This window comes from Pipra filicauda, unplaced genomic scaffold (genome assembly GCF_003945595.2).
Source record: "Pipra filicauda isolate LSUMZ 115617 unplaced genomic scaffold, ASM394559v2 scaffold510_size705862_pilon, whole genome shotgun sequence".
Lineage (NCBI taxonomy): Eukaryota > Metazoa > Chordata > Aves > Passeriformes > Pipridae > Pipra > Pipra filicauda.
Window position 1 is genome coordinate 258,306 of NW_024104655.1, and position 18,619 is coordinate 276,924.

Consider the following 18,619-nt stretch of genomic DNA (forward strand, 5'->3'; position numbering starts at 1 on the left):
CTGAAATTTTTTCTAGGTTTGCAGGAGCCTCTTTCCAAGAGTTTTTGGACACAAGCTGGGAAGAGGAAGGTATTTCCAAGCCTCCAGTTATCTGAGGCTCTGCTTTCCCTCTCTGGGTGTGGTTTGGAAGATGCTTTCCAGAGACATCCTCCTCAATCCTGCAGTCACTACTGTCTGCAGTAGCACCTCCATATTTGGCTAAATTGTTGCTTCAAGGTACTTTCTGGGAGTTAATTTTCTACTCCTGATCTCCACAGTGGAAGGTCTCCCTGCCCATGGCAGGGGGTTGAAATGAAATGTCCCTTCCAATCCAGGCCATTCTATGATTTGCAGCAACTGGATTAGTTGGGACCATTCTGGTTCATCTCTGGAAAGCTGTCAGGAGACTGGGGAAAAGGTGTTCATTGAAAATATGCCAATGTGGTGTCTTGCCTGTCCTTGGAGCAGCCTGGGGATTTCCTCTTCCAGTGGTAACTTCTCGTCCTCCACAAGTTATGTCAGAAGTTATTTCGTTTTTTCCCTCTGGGAGGGGAGAAATTTCCCAAATTCATTGTATATCTCCATCATCCTGATTCTAGTTGGGCCTATTTAAAAACAAAGGCATCTGTCACCTTTCAGAGGAGAGGTCAGCTCTAGATTCTGGGAGGATGCTCCTTCCCTTTTCCATGCAGGAAGCACCAGTCAGATTGTGCTCTGCTATCAATACACTCAGTCTATTTTTCTATAAATTGTTGCCAGCAAGTGCACTTATTATAAGTTTGTTTGCCAAGTGCACTGGTGTCACCTCCCTCCTTGATTATAGTTAAGTAAAAGTGTTTTTGTTTCAAATGGAAAAACAAATGGAATAGATTCCCTGTCCTTCCAACCCTTGCAGGCACCTCTGGTTATCACTCAGCAAGGGTGAGGGGGAGGAAATAACTTTTTTACCCTTGTTATGGTATGGACAGCTGATCACAATATGAGATAATCCACCATGAATTATTTCTGAAAGTGCTTTACAAAAGTATCACAATGCTATGCAAGTCAGAAAAAAAGCTCTAGGCCAAATCCCTAGAAAACATAAATCGATTTCTACTGGAGAACATGCCCCTCTGTCTATAGCTTATGGAATTATTCACGCCAAAGCATTTCAGAGAGAAGTCTGGGCTTTCTTCTTGCTGCTGGACAAGTTACTTGGGATACAGTTCTGCTGGTTCCCACATAAGAGGAACCTCATGATCAGACCCAGATCCAGCTCAGTATCCTGCCTGCCTCCAGCTGTGCCCAGCAAAAGGACCAGAAGATCCTTCATCCATGTGACAGAACAAGAGATCTGAAGGTAAACCAAAGCCTTTCACTTTTTATACCACAGTCAAAACGAGCCAAGAACCTTTATCATTGTGTGGCTTTTGGTATTGCAGCCCAGAGGAAATGAATTCCATGTTTCCCTACCAACTCTCCACCACTGGCCATGGGTTTATTTCTACCTGCCACCTTCTCCCAGACCAGTGCCCAAAACGTGTGTGCACAAGGAATGCTACGGGCACCTCGCTCCTGGGGGTTTGGATGAAACAACCGTATTTCCCTGGCAGAGTTAAAAGCAAGCACTACCTATTTCTCTCATCTGAGACTGCAAGAAACACCCAGAGCGGGATTTCTTATCTGCCAAACATTCCGAGGGCTGGCCTGAAGGCCATGGGCTCCGTTTCCTTGAAATAGCACACAGCGTATTACATCAGGCTCGTGTCTGTCCCAAGCTGAACTACGGAGTAACTGGAGAATGGAAAAACGCTGCCAGCGCCCAAGTTGCCTGTTGCCACCTCCCACTGTAAGCTCCTTATCTGGGAAATGCCTCGTGAATCGGATGGCAGCGTTTCAACCGACGAGCCACGGCCTCTTCTGGTGCCCGTCCTGCCTGGAATTGCCCGGCACGGCATCAGAGCTGACCCCAGGCAGGACAGTCCTTACCCCCCAGGCCAGCAGGAGGAGGGACAGGGTGAAGGGCCAGGCGTGTGGAGGAGGATTGCCCTTTGCAGGCCGTCGTGTGGCTGCGTATAACGCAACAGCATTCTGATAAGGAGGGAGGGGGAGCGGCTATTTTACCATCAGATGGAGTAAAATTAGCTTAGGTGAGTAAGGGTGTCTGGCTGGCAGGCAGCCTGCTTCAAACACGGCCCAGTGAGCTCAGCTCCACGGCCAAGAAGACAGTGGGATTTGTATTTTAAAGTGCTTCGTTAGATCAAGTGCTCGTAGCCAGAGCTGAGAGCGAGTCGGAGGGGGAGGAATGGGGTGGTGGCAGCTGGGAGTCTGGCAACTGTGTGATCTCTGGGGGCTACAAATGAACATGTAAATTTCTATATTAAGCAGCAAAAGCGTCTATTAGGGTAAAATTGCTCCAGCTTAATTGTTAGATAGGCATGTTTGTTAAAATACAATTTAAGCAAGATCGTATCGTTCCTCCTCACTCAGGAGTGTTCGCTCGATAACGTCGTTTGTCAGCAACTGCCTATTATGTTAAATAGCTGAGGAATTGCTGGATATCTTTCTGCTTAGATAATAACATTAAAGTTTCTTGAAGCATTTTAGAAGTCTCACTAATCTCTCTGTCTCTCTATTTTATTTTTCTAAAAGCGAATTTAGTGCTGGTGAAAGGTTCCAGATTGACAGCCCTGGAGACAGGAGCTGATTGCTTATCCACGTAATAGGTACAGTCCAGACAGCTGCAGTGCACTCACAGCTCCTTCCCAGCCACAGCTCTGGATCCTGCACCTTGCAGTGACATTTTGAACACCAGAGTGGCTGCAAGGCTTTGCTGGATGGGGGGCACTCACACCGGTTTTGTCAGGTTAACCCCCTCAGGTTTCCTTTATAACCAGAGAGGAGGTGACAATGATTCAACCTCCAGAAAAAACAAGAGCCCAACTTTGCCTTATCCATCTCCTTTTGACCACTGAGGGAGCTTTGGGACTTGAGTCTTAGAAAGCTCGGTCTACATGGCTCACTCACAGGCTCACAGGGAGTCTGAAGTTCCCTGATGATCTGGGAAGTGACACCTTTGTGCCTTTCACTCCATGCAAGAAAATACCCACGGCCTCAAACCAGCCTTGAAGTCCAGACCTTGAGAAACATCTGCAGCTGAGAACGGGCAAAGACACGGAAAACAGTCTTTGGTTAAAACTGCCTAAAAGTGCAACAACCGCAGCCAGACAAATGACAGAGGAATTGTTTGTTTGCTTCTGACACATCCAGAGCCAAAACCACCTGGATGCCTGGACAATCATCTGCTGGCAACAACATTCAGACACCAACAACTGAAGATAGGTTTGAATCACAAACCGGTTACAGGAAATCCAACAAAATGTGCTGCTGTCCAAGTCCCTGACTCACACCTTCACCCTCCATTCAGCTCTCATTTCTGGGCATTCTCACATACTGAAAGACACATACATTCATAAGAGCAGTATCATCCTGCAGGAGACACAACAGCTTGTGGGAAAGGACTTTGTTGGGGATGGAAGGTGGAAAAGACACCTCTAGAAAATGCATCGAGCTAGAAAAGTCCTCAAGTTCTTTACATTTTCTCCTGCTGGCAGCACTGGAAGGTCTGCTTTGGCAAATCCTGCAATGGTTTAGGTTGGATCCATGCAGAGCATGCAGCAAACAGGTTAAGAGAGCAGCACATCCAAAAGTGGGTAGATCTGGATGCTATTTTAAGTAAATGAGGAGGATTTTTCATCGGGCTGTCATTCCTGTTTTCATTTGTGGCAACGTTTTTGCTCTTTGGATACCAACATGGCAAGCAAGGAGGTAACAAACAAAACAGGCTATTGCTTCTTTACAGAGGACAAGGCCTTTCCTCTCCCCAGCCAAGCACCCACATTCGAGCTCGGGGTTAGCAAGTTCATTTCTGTAATAAATTAGGGCAGTTTCCGGCATCAAATCCTTGAGACAGCCAGAGTGAAAAGCAATCCTAGGGAGAACCATACTAGATAATTGACCTTTTACTCAACAATTCTTAGGTTGCTCTTGAGAAACTGTAATTGTTGGAGGAGGGAGGAGGATAAACCACAAGCCTCAGCAAGGAGAAAGGTTTTACGCAACAGTCCCTTGTTTTCCAAAACTTCCCCCAAACAAACATCACAGTGGCAAATTCTGCACTTTTATTTCATGCTGTTTTGGCTTTCAGAGGGAGAATATCTACATCTCCAGTCTTGTAAAGGTATATGTACATTCTTAATATATACCTTGTGATTGCTGTTTCATGCAGCTACTGCCAGGATGCAAAGCTTTTGTTTACTCACAAAAGCCTTTACAGAATTGGGGTTTTGTCCTTATTCAAATGCAATCAGACATCATCAGTTTCATTTCCTACCACTGGAACATTACAATTGCAAATAATTTCTCTTTTATCCCAAATATTGACTATTCCAAGGCACAGAGTGAAACTGCAAACATTTTGGTTATAGCTCTAAAGAACACACACATCATAAGAGCAATGAGCTGAGCTCACTTCAGTCTCAAAATTGATTTGGCTTCCACACCTCTGCAAATTAAGTTACATATTTCCATGCTCAAGTGAAAAAAACAACATGTAGCATTTAATGCTTAATATTTAAACAAAGTGCTTAATGTTTACACACTAAGTTCTCTTTTTTTCCCTAAATTTAAGCCTTTGCCTGAGTTAGACAGAAAATAGCAATAGGTGAACCTCAAACCATTGGAAGGTTGGGTCCAGTTCAGAAGCTTATCCAAACCCCTTTCTGTGTTTGAAAAACAGCTTGAAACCTTGCAAGAACATGAGTCATCTGGATGCCACTCTGACTTATTATGGCCCATCACACTTTGAGTGATGGTCCTCAAGTTCTTTCTGATCACCAATTTGGCTATTGCTTTCAAGTTTAATGGTGCTGAGTCACACCAACGATAAAATCTTTCAGAAAACCAGTTTTGTCTGTCGGCAGAGCCACAGCCAAATGAGGTCTGTCTGAGCCATGCCCCGGTTTGCTCCCATCTCAGCCTGTTCCAGTCCACCCTGGAACATTCCCCAAGGCCGTGGCTGATGCAGAGGTGATACAAAATTAATAGATCTGCATTGGACTGCACTGCCCTCCCATCACCAAGGAGGCCCTAAGATTTCACCTGCAGCACCTCTCTGTCAGTTCAGCTTATGTGAAGAGCCACAGAAAAACGTCAAGTCAAACCTTGTGGCTGATGCAAGATGTACATAGTTGATGTGGTGGAGTTATATAAACTGATGACAACTACATTCACCCAAACTACACCCCAGGGCTGGGCAATGCACCACAGGAGGAACAGTTTTTCTCTAAACTGAATGTATGTCCACTCCAAGGAGAAACCTTCATGCTCTGCAACCACCCAGAGTGACTCTTGAAACTGTCCAAAACCCCTAAAGGCAGCTGTGGCCAAGTCTGGGGTAACTCAGGGCCCTCCAGAAAATCCCATGGAACTCTTGTTTCTGTCAAAACTCACCAGTGAGCCTCCAGGTTGAGGCATTCCATCTCACTTTATCTGTTTATTGTAGGATGATATGATCCACCACAAAAATCACATCAGCCTTCATACACCAATAAACAATTGAAATATTCTTAGCTCAGTAGTCCAGGAATAATAACCATTCTTATCACTGAGAGATAAAGGGAGACAAGAAAAGATAACAAGGGGATAAGCAAGGTTTCTGGAGCCTAAGCAGAACTTGATGCAGCTCAGAGTTTCAATTAAGTCACAGTCTTTTTCAGCTTCAGTCTCGTTGGAAAATAGTGCCACTGAGTTCATAAAAAAAATAAAACCATCGGGGCAGGGGATGTTTTGCAGAGTACAGTGAGCTGGCAGAACATGATTCTTAAAAGAAAAACAAGTGCAACAAAAAAATCTTGTTTATGCTACTTCAAGACTGTATTCACAGCCTTCCATGTTAACAGAACCTTCACTGACTTTATCCTATTTTCCATCAAAATTGCTCTTCTTTTATGGAATAACCTAATTGTGTCCCAGGCCAGCCTCACCTCCCTGCTGCTGTTCATTTTAGGGCAGGTTATGGTCATTTACATGCTTCCAGAAGCAGAAGATTCCTTCCCTGTCAGACCATTGGGTTGCTTTGATATGGGGAACCAGCTGGAGACAAAGTCCACCACAGTGGGAATTATCCCTTAAGTATTGATGATCACAGTTATATAATTCCAAAGAGGAACAGAAAAGACCAACAGAGAAAGCCAGAATTAAAATAAATGAATAAATTAGTGCCTTTAAGTAATGGCAGTAACTGACACCGAAATTATCCATCATCAGTGATGCTCCTCTGGGAATTTCTGGACCCATTCCTGTCACAACCTCAGAGAAGAAACCTGGGCTGTGGAAGGACCTAAGTCGTGTCCTCTAATGGCGACATCACAGAGATCAAATTCAATCAAGGGAACCCAAATAACCTATTTTTATTCCTGCAACTTCTGGTAAATTTTATTTCTGTGACTTGAGGTGATTATTTTTCCCTTTTGATACCATTTTCAGTGCATGCCCTTCATCTCCCGTGTGGAGCCAGCCCAAATGTCACAGAGACTATTAATGGTGTGTGCTTAACACACATACTTACAGTATGTTCATTCTCAGGGAGACTAAACATTATTGAAAGGTTACAGCATTTATTTTGATGTGTGTCTGTTTAACCAATTCTAGCAAATGTTACACAAACACAAAACGGGCTTTCCTTCTCTGTTCCTCACAAGCCACCCTGAACCAGAGATTTCCAAACAGAAATCCTCCCTCAAATCCACGAGGAATTAAAAAAAAACCCCTGATGCCACACCATAGCATATTGAAATAGTTTGAATGCACAGCAAACAGATACATGAAGGAGAAAGAAACGTTTCAGCCACTGCTCCCTGGAGCCCTGCTAAAGCTCATTTCCAGCTTCAAGTCCAGCAGTTTCTGGCTGATTTCAGGGATCACCTCGCCAGCAATAATGTGATATTGGGAAGAATCAGCACTTTGATTCCTCACTATCTGGATTCTCATTTAATAAATGAGATTTGGATGGATTTCTGGTGATTCCCAAAGATTTCCTGTTTTCATTGAGACTGGACAGAAAGGTCATCAAATACAGCCCTTCCTGTGGCCAAGTCCCCAGCAAGGAGAACAAGCGTGGAGAAAACCCCAAACCTGTAAACCACTGGTTAGAATTTTAATTTCTGATTATCCCAGCTGTATTTTAGAGAGGATCTAGCCAGAATCCATCCTTAACAGTCACCACTCCTCTGCAAAAGTGGGATTAATAATCCCTACTGTAGCTACTAGCAGCTCTATTGATTCTTACCTGTTATTTCAAGAGAGACCTTTAGAAAAAAAAGAAAAAAAAAACCCACAAAAACAAACCCAACCAAGCAGTTTCCCCCTCTTACCTCAAACTCTCTATAAAGGCACAAAGATTTAGAGCAAGGGAAACCCCACATCACACCTCATCTGACTGCAAGAGAGAGTTGAGGGCATGTGAGGCCACAGCAGAGTCAGGTGGTTCTGTTTATCATGTGCTTGTTCCACCTTGTTTCACCGTTCCTCAGGGGTTGCTCCTGGGGAATACATCCAATGCCATCAAAGCAGAGCACTCACATAAACACTACTCACACGAAACCAGAATCATAAAGCAGCAACAGCAGCAACTAATATTCAGAATATTAGGAAAGCTAATGAATAGGTTCCCTCAGTGTACAACCCCAGTCCAAAAATACAACCTTCCACTGCCAGTCATCAATTAAATTCAGTGTATTTTCTTTATTCTGGAACAAATTGGACTGACTGGACTCCTTAACCAAAAGGTCAGATGTGAAAATAAACTAAGGAAAACCAGGCTGTCCTTTTCCTCAAGCATCACACTGCTCTGACACTTTGTCCTTGGACTCTAAACTGCTGTTTTTTTCAGCAACTCACCTCCAAGCAACCCACCACTCACCCCCTGCTTCTTACCTTCCTTCCACCTGCCAGCCAGCACAGGCTTCTGCCCAGGCTCTCCCCAGACCTGGAGGAGCTGGAGCAGTGAGGAGGTTTGCTGTGGCTGCCTCTTAATTGCTCCCAGAGAGCCCTGTAATCCTACCTGTGCCTTCTCCAAAGGGACCACAGCTCTGTCTTGGGTGCTACCATGGGGTAAAGGAGGAGCTTGGGGTAGAAGTAGTATGAAAGGGCAGTTGGTTCTTCATCTCAGCCACTCTTCCAGCTCTCCACAGTGTCCTTTTGTTCACACCCCAGCCCTCCCAGTCAGGCACACTGGAAAGGTCTCAGTGCACTGCCTTGGAGGAGAGGAGAGACTCAGTCCTCCTCTAAAACAGCAATCCTTGGTCCTCAGGAGATGACCTTGAAAGAAATGCCCTTCTCAGGGCAGACAGCCCAGAGATGCTGTGGAAGGGAACTTAGCAGCTCCTGCACAAATAGCCATTGGCATTTTCCTATTGCCAAGACTGCAGCCTTACAAATAAGTAAATAAAACAGAAACCTGAGACTGGCAGTATCTCCATTCCTTTGCCAGTCCTTGGAGTAACAGAGAAGGCTGCACCGTCTACTACTGTATAAGAGGGTCACTGGGGCAGCAGCTTCCAAATGTTTTACCATTGGCTTCACTCCCACCTGGAAGCATCGTTTTATGTGAACTTATTGGAGGTTCATGAGCCCCCATTGTGCCAGATGAGCCTCCCTGGGGGACCAGTGCACAGGGAGTTCACAGTGATCCTCTCCTGTCATGGCATCCTGTGTTTTCCCTGTTCACTAAGGACTTGTGGGGACACCCCCAGCATAAAGAAATGCCCTTCTCTCACCTCGAAAGAGGAACAACCCAGAAAAGCACAGAAAACTCCAACCCAGCTGGGATAAAACAGGAACTATTCCCAAACACGACACCAAAGCTCCCACTGAAAGTTAAAAAAGCAAATATTTTCAGAATTCATTTTTCAATTTCATGCCACCTCTCCACTAATTGCTTGTGGCCAGGATCCTGCCTGCCAAGATGTTACAAAACCGATGCTACGAGAGAAATCTTTTGGGGGAATTCTCACAGAGCAGCCCCACAGCCACAAGAAACAATGGAGGCAGATACACTTCTAAAGAGCCACCCAGAGCCCTTCACGGGCAGTTTATCTCCACCCCTGAAGTGCCCTCCCTCTCCTCCAGCCCTGCCCGTGTTTGCAGCAGGATGGTCCCTGCCAGGGGCTGCCTTACACGGTCTGTAGGGCCCTCGGGGGTGTGCAGAGCTGCTCAGGCAGAGGAATCAAACAGCTGCATAGTTTCTGACCATCTCAGCACAACAACCCCATGTCGATACGAGGAGAGGAATGCAGAGACCTCAACGGTGCCTCTCGACACCCATCTGTTTTTTAGAGTCAACTTCCCTGAACTCCTCTGCAAGCCATTAGCGCCGAGTGTCCAGTCAGGGCTGTGTTCTCTGGGTGTGCTTTAATTCCAAAGTAAACTCTTTTGCCTGGAGAAACATGCAACACAATAAACTAATTTGAGTTGAGCTTAGTTTAATCTTTCTGGGCTTTTTGTTGTTTTGATCTGATCCCAGAAGTGGAAGTCTGGTTTAGGTATTGTTTTTGTTTTGTTTTGGGGCTGAGGGTTTTTTGTTTTTTTTTTCTTCTGTCTTTCTGGGATTTTGCTCTCCACAAGCCAGATTCCTGGGCTTGACAAGTTCTGTTTTATGCTACTTACACTGCCACCTGCACAGTGGAGAGAGATTTAAAAGGCTGACTTCCCTGTTGGTAAAAGCAACAACAAGCAAACAGAGAGCTGTGTTCAGGACAAGCTGAAAGGAATTTCAGCTTCCTTTCTTCATATTAATTTACGGATGTGTCCTTCACCATTTTCCTATGCCCTGTCCTTCTACCTGGCCAATGCTTTACATAGTGCACTTGAGTTGTTCTCCTGACACATGAACCTTATTTAATAATCACCTCTTAGGCACTTAGTAATTTTGACAGTGCCTGAAGACAATGTGACAGGGAGCACACAGGTACAGAGGTTGCTTCAGGGACACAGTGGCAGTTTCTGCTGGGCAGCATCACCTCTGTGTCCTCTCACCAGGCCAGGAGCCCACAGCTGTCCCACCAAGAGCCCAGTGATGTCATTTACCCAACATTCAGGAAAAACGAGGCCAAACTTTGAAGTGACTCACATTGTGCAGAGAGTCCTGCACGGGGTCGAGAGGAGGTTCAGGAGCCCTGATCCAAAAAGCTCTTGCGTGGCTGAACAGACCACAGCTCAAACAGGAAGGGTGGGGAGCAAAGGCGACCGAGCAGAGAAGGAGCTTCTCTGCAGCCCAACCCCAGCAGCACCAGCCTGGATATTTAGGTGATAAGCCAAATGTACACATTCCTGCTGCAAATTTTAATCTTGGAAAACCAAAGGTCAAGGGATTGGAAGTTCTGCTGGGTTCCCAGTGAGGTCTGCCAAGCACTGCTGTAACAACGCTGCTTTCTGAGGACGCTGCAGTCACAGGAACGCGAAGGGAAACCCAGTATTAATAAACCAGAAACAAGTAATCCCTTCATATAAAAATAATAGCAAATAACACACTGTAAATAGAGAAGCTATTTGGAGAGGTGAGATCTGATGTTACAGCTCGATGGGATTCTCCAATCCAGTGTACAATCAGAAAGCTTCTTAGAAAAAACAGGTTTCTAGACTTTTCATTATTTCACACTTATATCACTATTCGAAATAAGTCAATGAAATAGAAATCTAAAAAAACCAGTAAAGCCCAACTGTTTCTAAATGTAAATGGGTCCTTTCTTCAATCTGTGCACCCTTCCCACTCTCCCCAGGTTCCCTCCCTCCCTATTCAGATAAACCAAAGTGAATAAGCACACCAGGATGCAAGAGCAGAACAAAATGACTAAGACTCTGATGTGTAATAATATGTCTGTACTTTAACTAGACATAAACCTTTTAAAAATTCAAAATAGGTGACTCAAAGCTATGGAGACTTTTTCAAACACCAGACAGAACAAAAAGCCCCACATTAGGATATTTTCAGTTAAAGCAATTACATTTAAATAAAGCTGCTTATTATTGTAATTGCAGAAAAGCTCTACAATTCAGTCTGGCTTTGATAAAGAGGCACTGACTGAGACGCATCCAGGACATGCTCTGCCTTAATTTGACATCTGTCTTACTGCCACTCAATCATCTTCACCCACTGGGGAATGGAATCACAGAATGGTTTGGGTTAGAAGGGACCTTAAAGATCACCCCATTCCACCCCCTGCCGTGGACAGGGACACCTTCCACTAGCCCTGGTTGCTCCAAACCCTTCCAACCTGGCCTTGGACACTTCCAGGGATGGGGCAGCCCCAGCTTCTGTGGGCAACCTGTGCCAGGGCCTCACCACCCCAACAGGGAAGGATTTCTTCTACATATCCAACATAAGTTTCCCCTCTTTCAGTTTGAACCCATTACTCCTTGTCTTATCACTCCAGTTCCTGATGGAAGAGTCCCTCCCCACGTTCCTTGTAGGCCCCTTCAGAGTAAGAACAAGACTGTTATTTCAAGCAGTGCAAATGAGATGCTGTTTCAAAAGAGCTTTGAGTTTGTACATAAAGCACAGCTTCTTGTGAACATTATGATGCCCATTGGTCTGCAGAGAAGGAGGCAGTGCCAGCAGGTAGAAGGAGATGTGGTCACTCCTGTGCTGCAGATACCGTGTAAACCAGGGACTAAAAGTATGAGTTGTTAGTCTGAGCTTAATGTAAGACTGAGACCCAGAACCTGAGTGCCAGACAAGACCAAAATGCTGCACAGCTTGTCCAGCAGTGACTATACACCCCCCCAAAATCCCTTGGTCCCTTAGAGAGGCAGCTTCCCAAACCAAATTCTTCTACAAATATCAACTTTCAGCCCAAGAACTCGTAAGACGACCCACATCCATGAAATGTGGTGCAGAGAATAACTGTATTCAGTATCAGTTGATCAGATAGGCCCTAAAATACCTTTTTTTTTTAAAAAAAAAAAGAGTAGTGTAATTGAACATTCAATCTACAGTTGACAAAAGATAACTCCACATCAAGGTACTCCTGGAACGCAAGAATGCAAAATATTCCCCTCCAGTCCTAATCCTGATTAGGTGCCTTGGGCTAAAAGGAAATACTTTTTATTTCTGTTACAAAACAAGTATAAACAGAAGGCCTGGGTAACGCAAAGTGAAAACCCCTGGGTAGGGCTTCCAAGATTTACCCCATTAATCATAAATTACTAAGAAAAACAACATATAAAAGAGCTGCCTTTGTTTCCCTTGGTTTTTGAGAGAAGCAGCCACCACAAAGGCGTAGGTAGGGATGATACAACAGCAGGGATGGGGTAGAAATCACGTCTGGTGTGTGCCTGGCTGGTTGTTCATGGGGGTGTCTCACTTCCTAACGGAAGGGGCAGGTTGTGCAACGGCTCCTGACCCAGGGAAGAATTACCAACACACCAGCACAGTCTCTCCGGGGCCGGAGACGCCCGGCGGGATCGGAAGGGAACGTGGGTCTGCCCGGAGTGACTCAGGCAGCGGGGCCTCAGCTCCCCTCCTGGGAGGCTGGGCTCGTGTCTCCAGAGCTGGAGCTGGACAAGTCCAGTTGGAGCATCCAGCTCGTTTCCCTGCCAGCACAGGTTTGTCTTTAAAGACGTTTTCTAGGATTTTGTCCAGCTGCTCCAAAGAAGTCCTGAACAATGGGATTCCACCACTGTGCTGCAGTGACTGTTTCACAGAATCACAGAAAGTGCTGAGTTGGAAGGGACCCACAAGGACCATCAAGTCCAACCCTCAGCCCTGCACAGGCCCATCCCCAAGAATCCCACCCTGTGCCCCAGAGGACCATCCAAACCCTCCTGGAGCTCTGGCAGCCTTGGGGCTGTGCCCACTGCCCTGGGGAGCCTGGGCAGTGCCAACCACCCTCTGGGGGAAGAATCTTTCTTTTAATATGCAACTTAAACCTCTCCTGACACAACTTCAGGCCATTTCCTCAGGTCCTGTCACTTCACAGCCCAGTTCCCTTTGCTTGTAAACATTTCCCAAAACCCACAATTGTTGTGTTTCTCTCCTGTGTTCCTCCATTATTTGTAGACTCAGACTGTTCCCTCTCTGGCACAGAATGAAAATTCCTCAAGATTGAGGAATTGCAGGACTTGTTGGGATGGCAACATTTTCTCCTGCGGTGACAAAGTTTTTCTTTTAAGGAAATACTTCAGGATTTTGCTCCAGGAAACTGGGTGTCCCCTGAACCTTTATGATCTTAGGAGGGCTTCACCATCAGCTCAACAAGTCTAGAAAGGGTCCCTGCAATTGTTTTTTTTCAGTCCTACTCTACATCTTGCACCCTTGACTTAGGAATGGTTGGGAGATTTTGCCCTCTCTCTGCTCCCTCTTCCCTATACATCCATATCCCACAGGGACATTGCACCCTCATCTTGTATTTCTCGCTGCCTTTACTTTAAAAAGCTTCCTTTGGCCATGTCATTACACGACTATTCTTCTCTCTCTCTCTTTCTTTGTTTTGCTGTGGATTTAAGGTTCACACCCAAAAGGCCAGTGCACACAGAGGATCTGCCTCAGTCTATTCAGGCACTTTATCAAGCAGTTCTCCCCACAAGGCTGCACGAATCCTAAAACTCTTGCTGATAAATAATGCATTCCAGCAAAATATAAATCCATTTCCTCCTATTAGCTACAATTACAGCCTAAAATAGTAATGGAGGTATCAGGTTACTAAAGCAGCCGTGCTTTCATTAAGAGCATTCACCATTCATGTGGCACTTTGAGCCCAAATAGAATAATTTCACATTCACCTTTCCTTTGGTCATCATCTCCCTCCACTTATTGGCACTGAGAGGTTCACCCTGTTTGCTCCTGCTCTCCTTCCAGGGGCTAATGACTGAATCAAGCCTTCCTTTGCCTGGGTTATTTAATCCCACCTGGGCACAATAAATGGGAAATCCCCAGCTCTCTTTACAATATTTGTAGCACTGGGACACTTTTACGACATTATTACAACTGGAGCATTGTTGTACCTCGAGATTTTTTAGAGAGGTCTCACTACAAGGAATTTTCTCTTGATGTTTGGCCCGAGTTTTACTTATTTTCCTTCCCCTGCCTACAGATTTGCTTCTGTTGGCTCAGACCAGACACTGCCGTTTCTCTCTAGTATTTATGTGTTTGAAGATAGTTATCATATACCTACTTAGTAATTTTAAACCAAATTTAGCAATATTTAACTCTTTTTAATCTTCTACTCATAAATCATCTCTCCCTGGCCTCCTTTGCCAATGTCAGGAATGTTTTCCTACAGTTCCAGAAGAGAAATATGCCCCTGTTACAAAAGAGCTTATATCTGATTGCAGTGAGAAGGAAAAATCAATTCAGAAATTACAAGAAAAGGAAAGCCGAATATCCTCTGGCAGGTAAAATTCCCAGGAGTCCAGAGCCTCCTGCCTTACCTTCTCTGCTTCAAAATCCTTAAAAAACCTCAGAACTGAGCAACGGCGTCTCAAAATACCCAATAAGGCACCTCATCATTCATGTCACTTCTGACCCTTTGCCACTTGAGATCAGGGCATTTCCTTCCTTGCACTTTGTTAAATGTGTTTTTAATCTGCTTAAATTGCAGGACAACCTGGCACAGTGTGAATTTGGTGCAGGGCCCACGGGGTTTTTTAAAGACCTTGTTACAGAGGTGGCCCTTTCCCACTGGAATCGATTGGGCCACAACTTGCCTTGACCTTGTTTAGGGTCTGAGGGAAGGAAAGACAAGTCCCAAATCCTTTTGTTCATGTTGCTGACCCTCCCCTCACCCTCAGGCACGTTCTGTGGGATGTCTGGCTCTGTCCTGCCCTCTGAGCAAGGTCAGGGCTGCCCCTGGGACTGGTGACTGGTGACACTGGGACTGGTGCTGCCCACCATGTCTCTCTGGGAGGCAGAAATGCTTCTTCCCAATCCTGGCCCCAAGGATCCACACACATCCACACCACACACCTTCCCCGCTGCTCCTTGGGTCCCTTCCCACCTTCCACCCTCACTTTTCTCCTGGGATGGCAGGTAGGGAGCCGACTTCCCAGGGTAATTATTCTGTAAACAAGCCCCTCTGTATTTCCTTTTCTTTTCTTTCTTTTTTTTTCCCCCCTTTTTAAAAGAGTTAATTCACTGGATTTCCGTCTGCAATCACCCAAACGTTGCAGTACAACTCAAAAAGACAAAACAAGGCTTTTTTTTTTTTTTACTTAATACATTTCTCCCACTGTTCACTTGTTTATAGGATTCAGTCATTCTCATCAAGCCAAACCTGGCACGACTAACTCTGATCCCACGTTCAACAAAATCTCTGCTGTGTTTATATATCCAGGGGGACTTTTCAGAGGGGGAGAAAAGCACCTCTAGTATGTTAATTCCCAAGGACTCAACGATTAATGAACTAATCTTATTACACGTGCCGGGGGCGGAATCCTGGTAAATGAAACCTGAGCTAATGAATTAAAGCCCAAAACCTCCTTTTGGCTGCATAAACGTGCTTTTAATTTCAGCTAACCTTTCAATAATAATCCTTCAGGATTTTTTTCCATGATACTTATAGTTTCTGAAGATATGTGACTCCTCTTGGATACAAGCTCCTTTGTTATTTTATTTCTTGGAAATATTTAGCAATGTCCCAATAACTTTCTTGTTAAAAGAGTATTTGCTTTTCCTGTCCTGGAGGTTGTAGCTGAGTTTTCCTCTCTCTATGGAAGGCCCTTGGCTTTTTACTGAATTTTTACTGCTGGGAGTAAACACAGAATAGGAGAAATGTTTGCCATATGTTGATATAATGGTCACATTGTGGGAGGGGAGCAGAGAGGAAGGCTGGGCCCCTGACATCATGGTAGAAGTGCCCTTTTTCACAGTTAAAAGTAGGTAAATAAATTATGGTAAATAAAAACCAACTTGAACTTTCACTAAGGACTTCAAAGCAACCCTAAATACCATGTGATTACAGAGGTTGAAAAAAGCTCAGTTAACATTCCACATGTTTAGAGACATTGGTCAGAAAGACACGCTATGAGCAACTTATGTTCACACAGGGACACCTAAAAAAAAGTCACTTTTTCCTGTGAATACCTTAGATGAATAACTATATTGGACAGCAGCAGAGGAAACACAGAGGTAGAGATCTTTGAAAATCTTTCTAACCCATCTCTGCACTTTCTATTCAGTTTTGACCCTTAGCAGCCTCCTTTGATTTACTGCCTGAATATTGTCCCTGAGAAACCACACGATGCTCCCTTAGCCTTTCTGTATATTCCCATCATAAATCATGATTGATCTAAGAACTTGTACCAGGATATATTGGTTGAGTCACTGATTAACCTGCTGCCTTGGTCTCTGTCTGAAACAGTCTGGAAGTTTATTCTGAGAGCATCAAAGAGATTTTAGTGTTTTAAGCAATACAAGTGGTCAAGGAATAATAAACATGAACAACCTTCTGCCTCAACTTGATCCATCAAACACACTGGCCAAGGATTGGCAATTTTACCTTAATTTTAACCTCCTTGGCAATTTTACACCAAGACAACTCTTCTCATGTAAAACAGGGAGGATTGTTGCTGTTCTGTCCATGTAGATGGCTACAAAAAACCTGCTTGTGAAGAACCAGCAGACAGATCTTGTCAAATCCTGGAAAGTAAACTTTCCTTTGTGCCCTGTGTACAGTACAGATTCACCTTGAGATAACCAACTCAATGCAAAATGTTTCCTTCCTTTTTTTCAAACAAAACCAATCCAATGTTTCCCCACAAACACACCTCACCTTTCTGAACCCACTCTGACGAGATGGACACCCATCCACCCACCATCTTCAAACCATTTTGACTTGGTTAACAACTGACATTAATTTTTTAGTTTCTCTATATTTCAGCCCTGATTTTCAAACACTTTTTGACTTCTTCAGCCCCCTTTTTCAAGACTAGCAGACAGGTAGGCAACCTGTGGTCAACCAGGAGATAAAATGCCAACTTTTGAAAAACACAGCAAATGAAGAATTAAATCCTATGACATCAGGGAAGCACCTGACAGAGAGAGGGGAGAGAAGCACCAGGAGAACAGTGGTCTACCTTCCCCCCAGATCTGTGTGGGTTTGGCCTCTGAGAAGAGAATTACAGAATCACAGAATGGTTTGGAATGGAAGGGACCTAATTAAAGCTCATCTCATTCCAATGCCCTGCCATGGGCAGGGACACCTTCCACTAGCCCTGGTTGCTCCAAACCCTGTCCAACCTGGCCTTGGACACTTCCAGAGATGAAGAGTCCACAACCTCTCTGGGCAACCTGTGCCAGGGCCTCCCCACCCTTATAAGGACAGAATTTCTTCCTAATATGTAATCTAAACCTCCCCTCCTTCAGCTTAAGGCCATTCCCCCTAATGGTTCCTCACGGCTGCTCTACAGCAAGAATCTCCAGCAAAGCATTCAACTATGGTACAGGAAACCAAGAGGGAGCACGAATGGATGTCATTAGGGATTCCCTGGACACACAGGAAGCCAAAGCACCGCTGCCTGTCTCAGACAGGGCAGTGGTGGGGAGGGCCTGCATCCTGGAACCCAGCAAACCCCACTGTGGAGCATCACGACCACGCCAGGCCAAGCAGCTCCTGCAGCACCGAGGAAACCCCCACGCTGGTTTGGCATCCTCCACCCCACCACACTCACACACACACTCCTTTTTCCAGGCACACCACTACGAAATATCAGTTCTAATGATACGTGCCCGCTGGAGAAGTACACGAATAATTCCTTCAGGTGGGACAGGGGGGACGAGGTCGGCCACCCTGAGCCCTTCTCATGGGCGCTGGGTGGGCAAACAGTGTTTTTTGTTGGCAGCCCTTTGTGCCAGGGAGAGCAGGAGGAGGATGGCGAAGGCAAAAGCAAGAACGGGCTTTGGCAAGCTCATGGCAGCCAACCTTCCTCCCGAGTCACACACACACACACGGGTTTATTCCACACACTGCCTTGGCTATTGCAGATGTTTTTTCCCCTCAGACTCCCCCTCTGTCAACTCCATAAAATAATACAGAAGTATGTGATACCTCAGAAGTTGGACGGGGCGGTTGCGAGCAGAAAAAAAAAACCCGCTATTTTAAATTCTCTGGAAAAACAGGTTATAGGTTCTATGTTTAAATAAAGGTTAGAACAATAAAACTGCAGGGTTTTTCCACAGTAACTCTCACCTCAGACAGCAAATGCTGAGTAACCACTCAGCCCTCCTCGCCTGCTCCCTCCCGCGCCCCGGCCGCGGGGCTCCGGCTTCCCTCGTGTTTACTGAACGTCTGCAGCGATGGCGGGACAAGCCACAAGGCTGCTCTCTTTTGGAGACCGTTCCACTTGTCACCACGTCCGAAAAAAACCATAAAAAAAGGGGGAGGGAGGCAGGAGCAGCCAGCCGGAGCCCGGCACTTCCACACGCCTCCAGCCGGGATGGGGCGCGGCGGCGCTGCCGGCCAAGAGCACGGCGAAGGATCCCTGTGGACACGAGAGGGGCACTGCCTATTTTTAGGCAGCTGGAGTTTCCACGAGGATTCCTGAATCTCTGGTTTCATTAGGGCGTGTGGAGCTTTTTTAAGAACGGGTCATTTAAAATTGCGGTTGT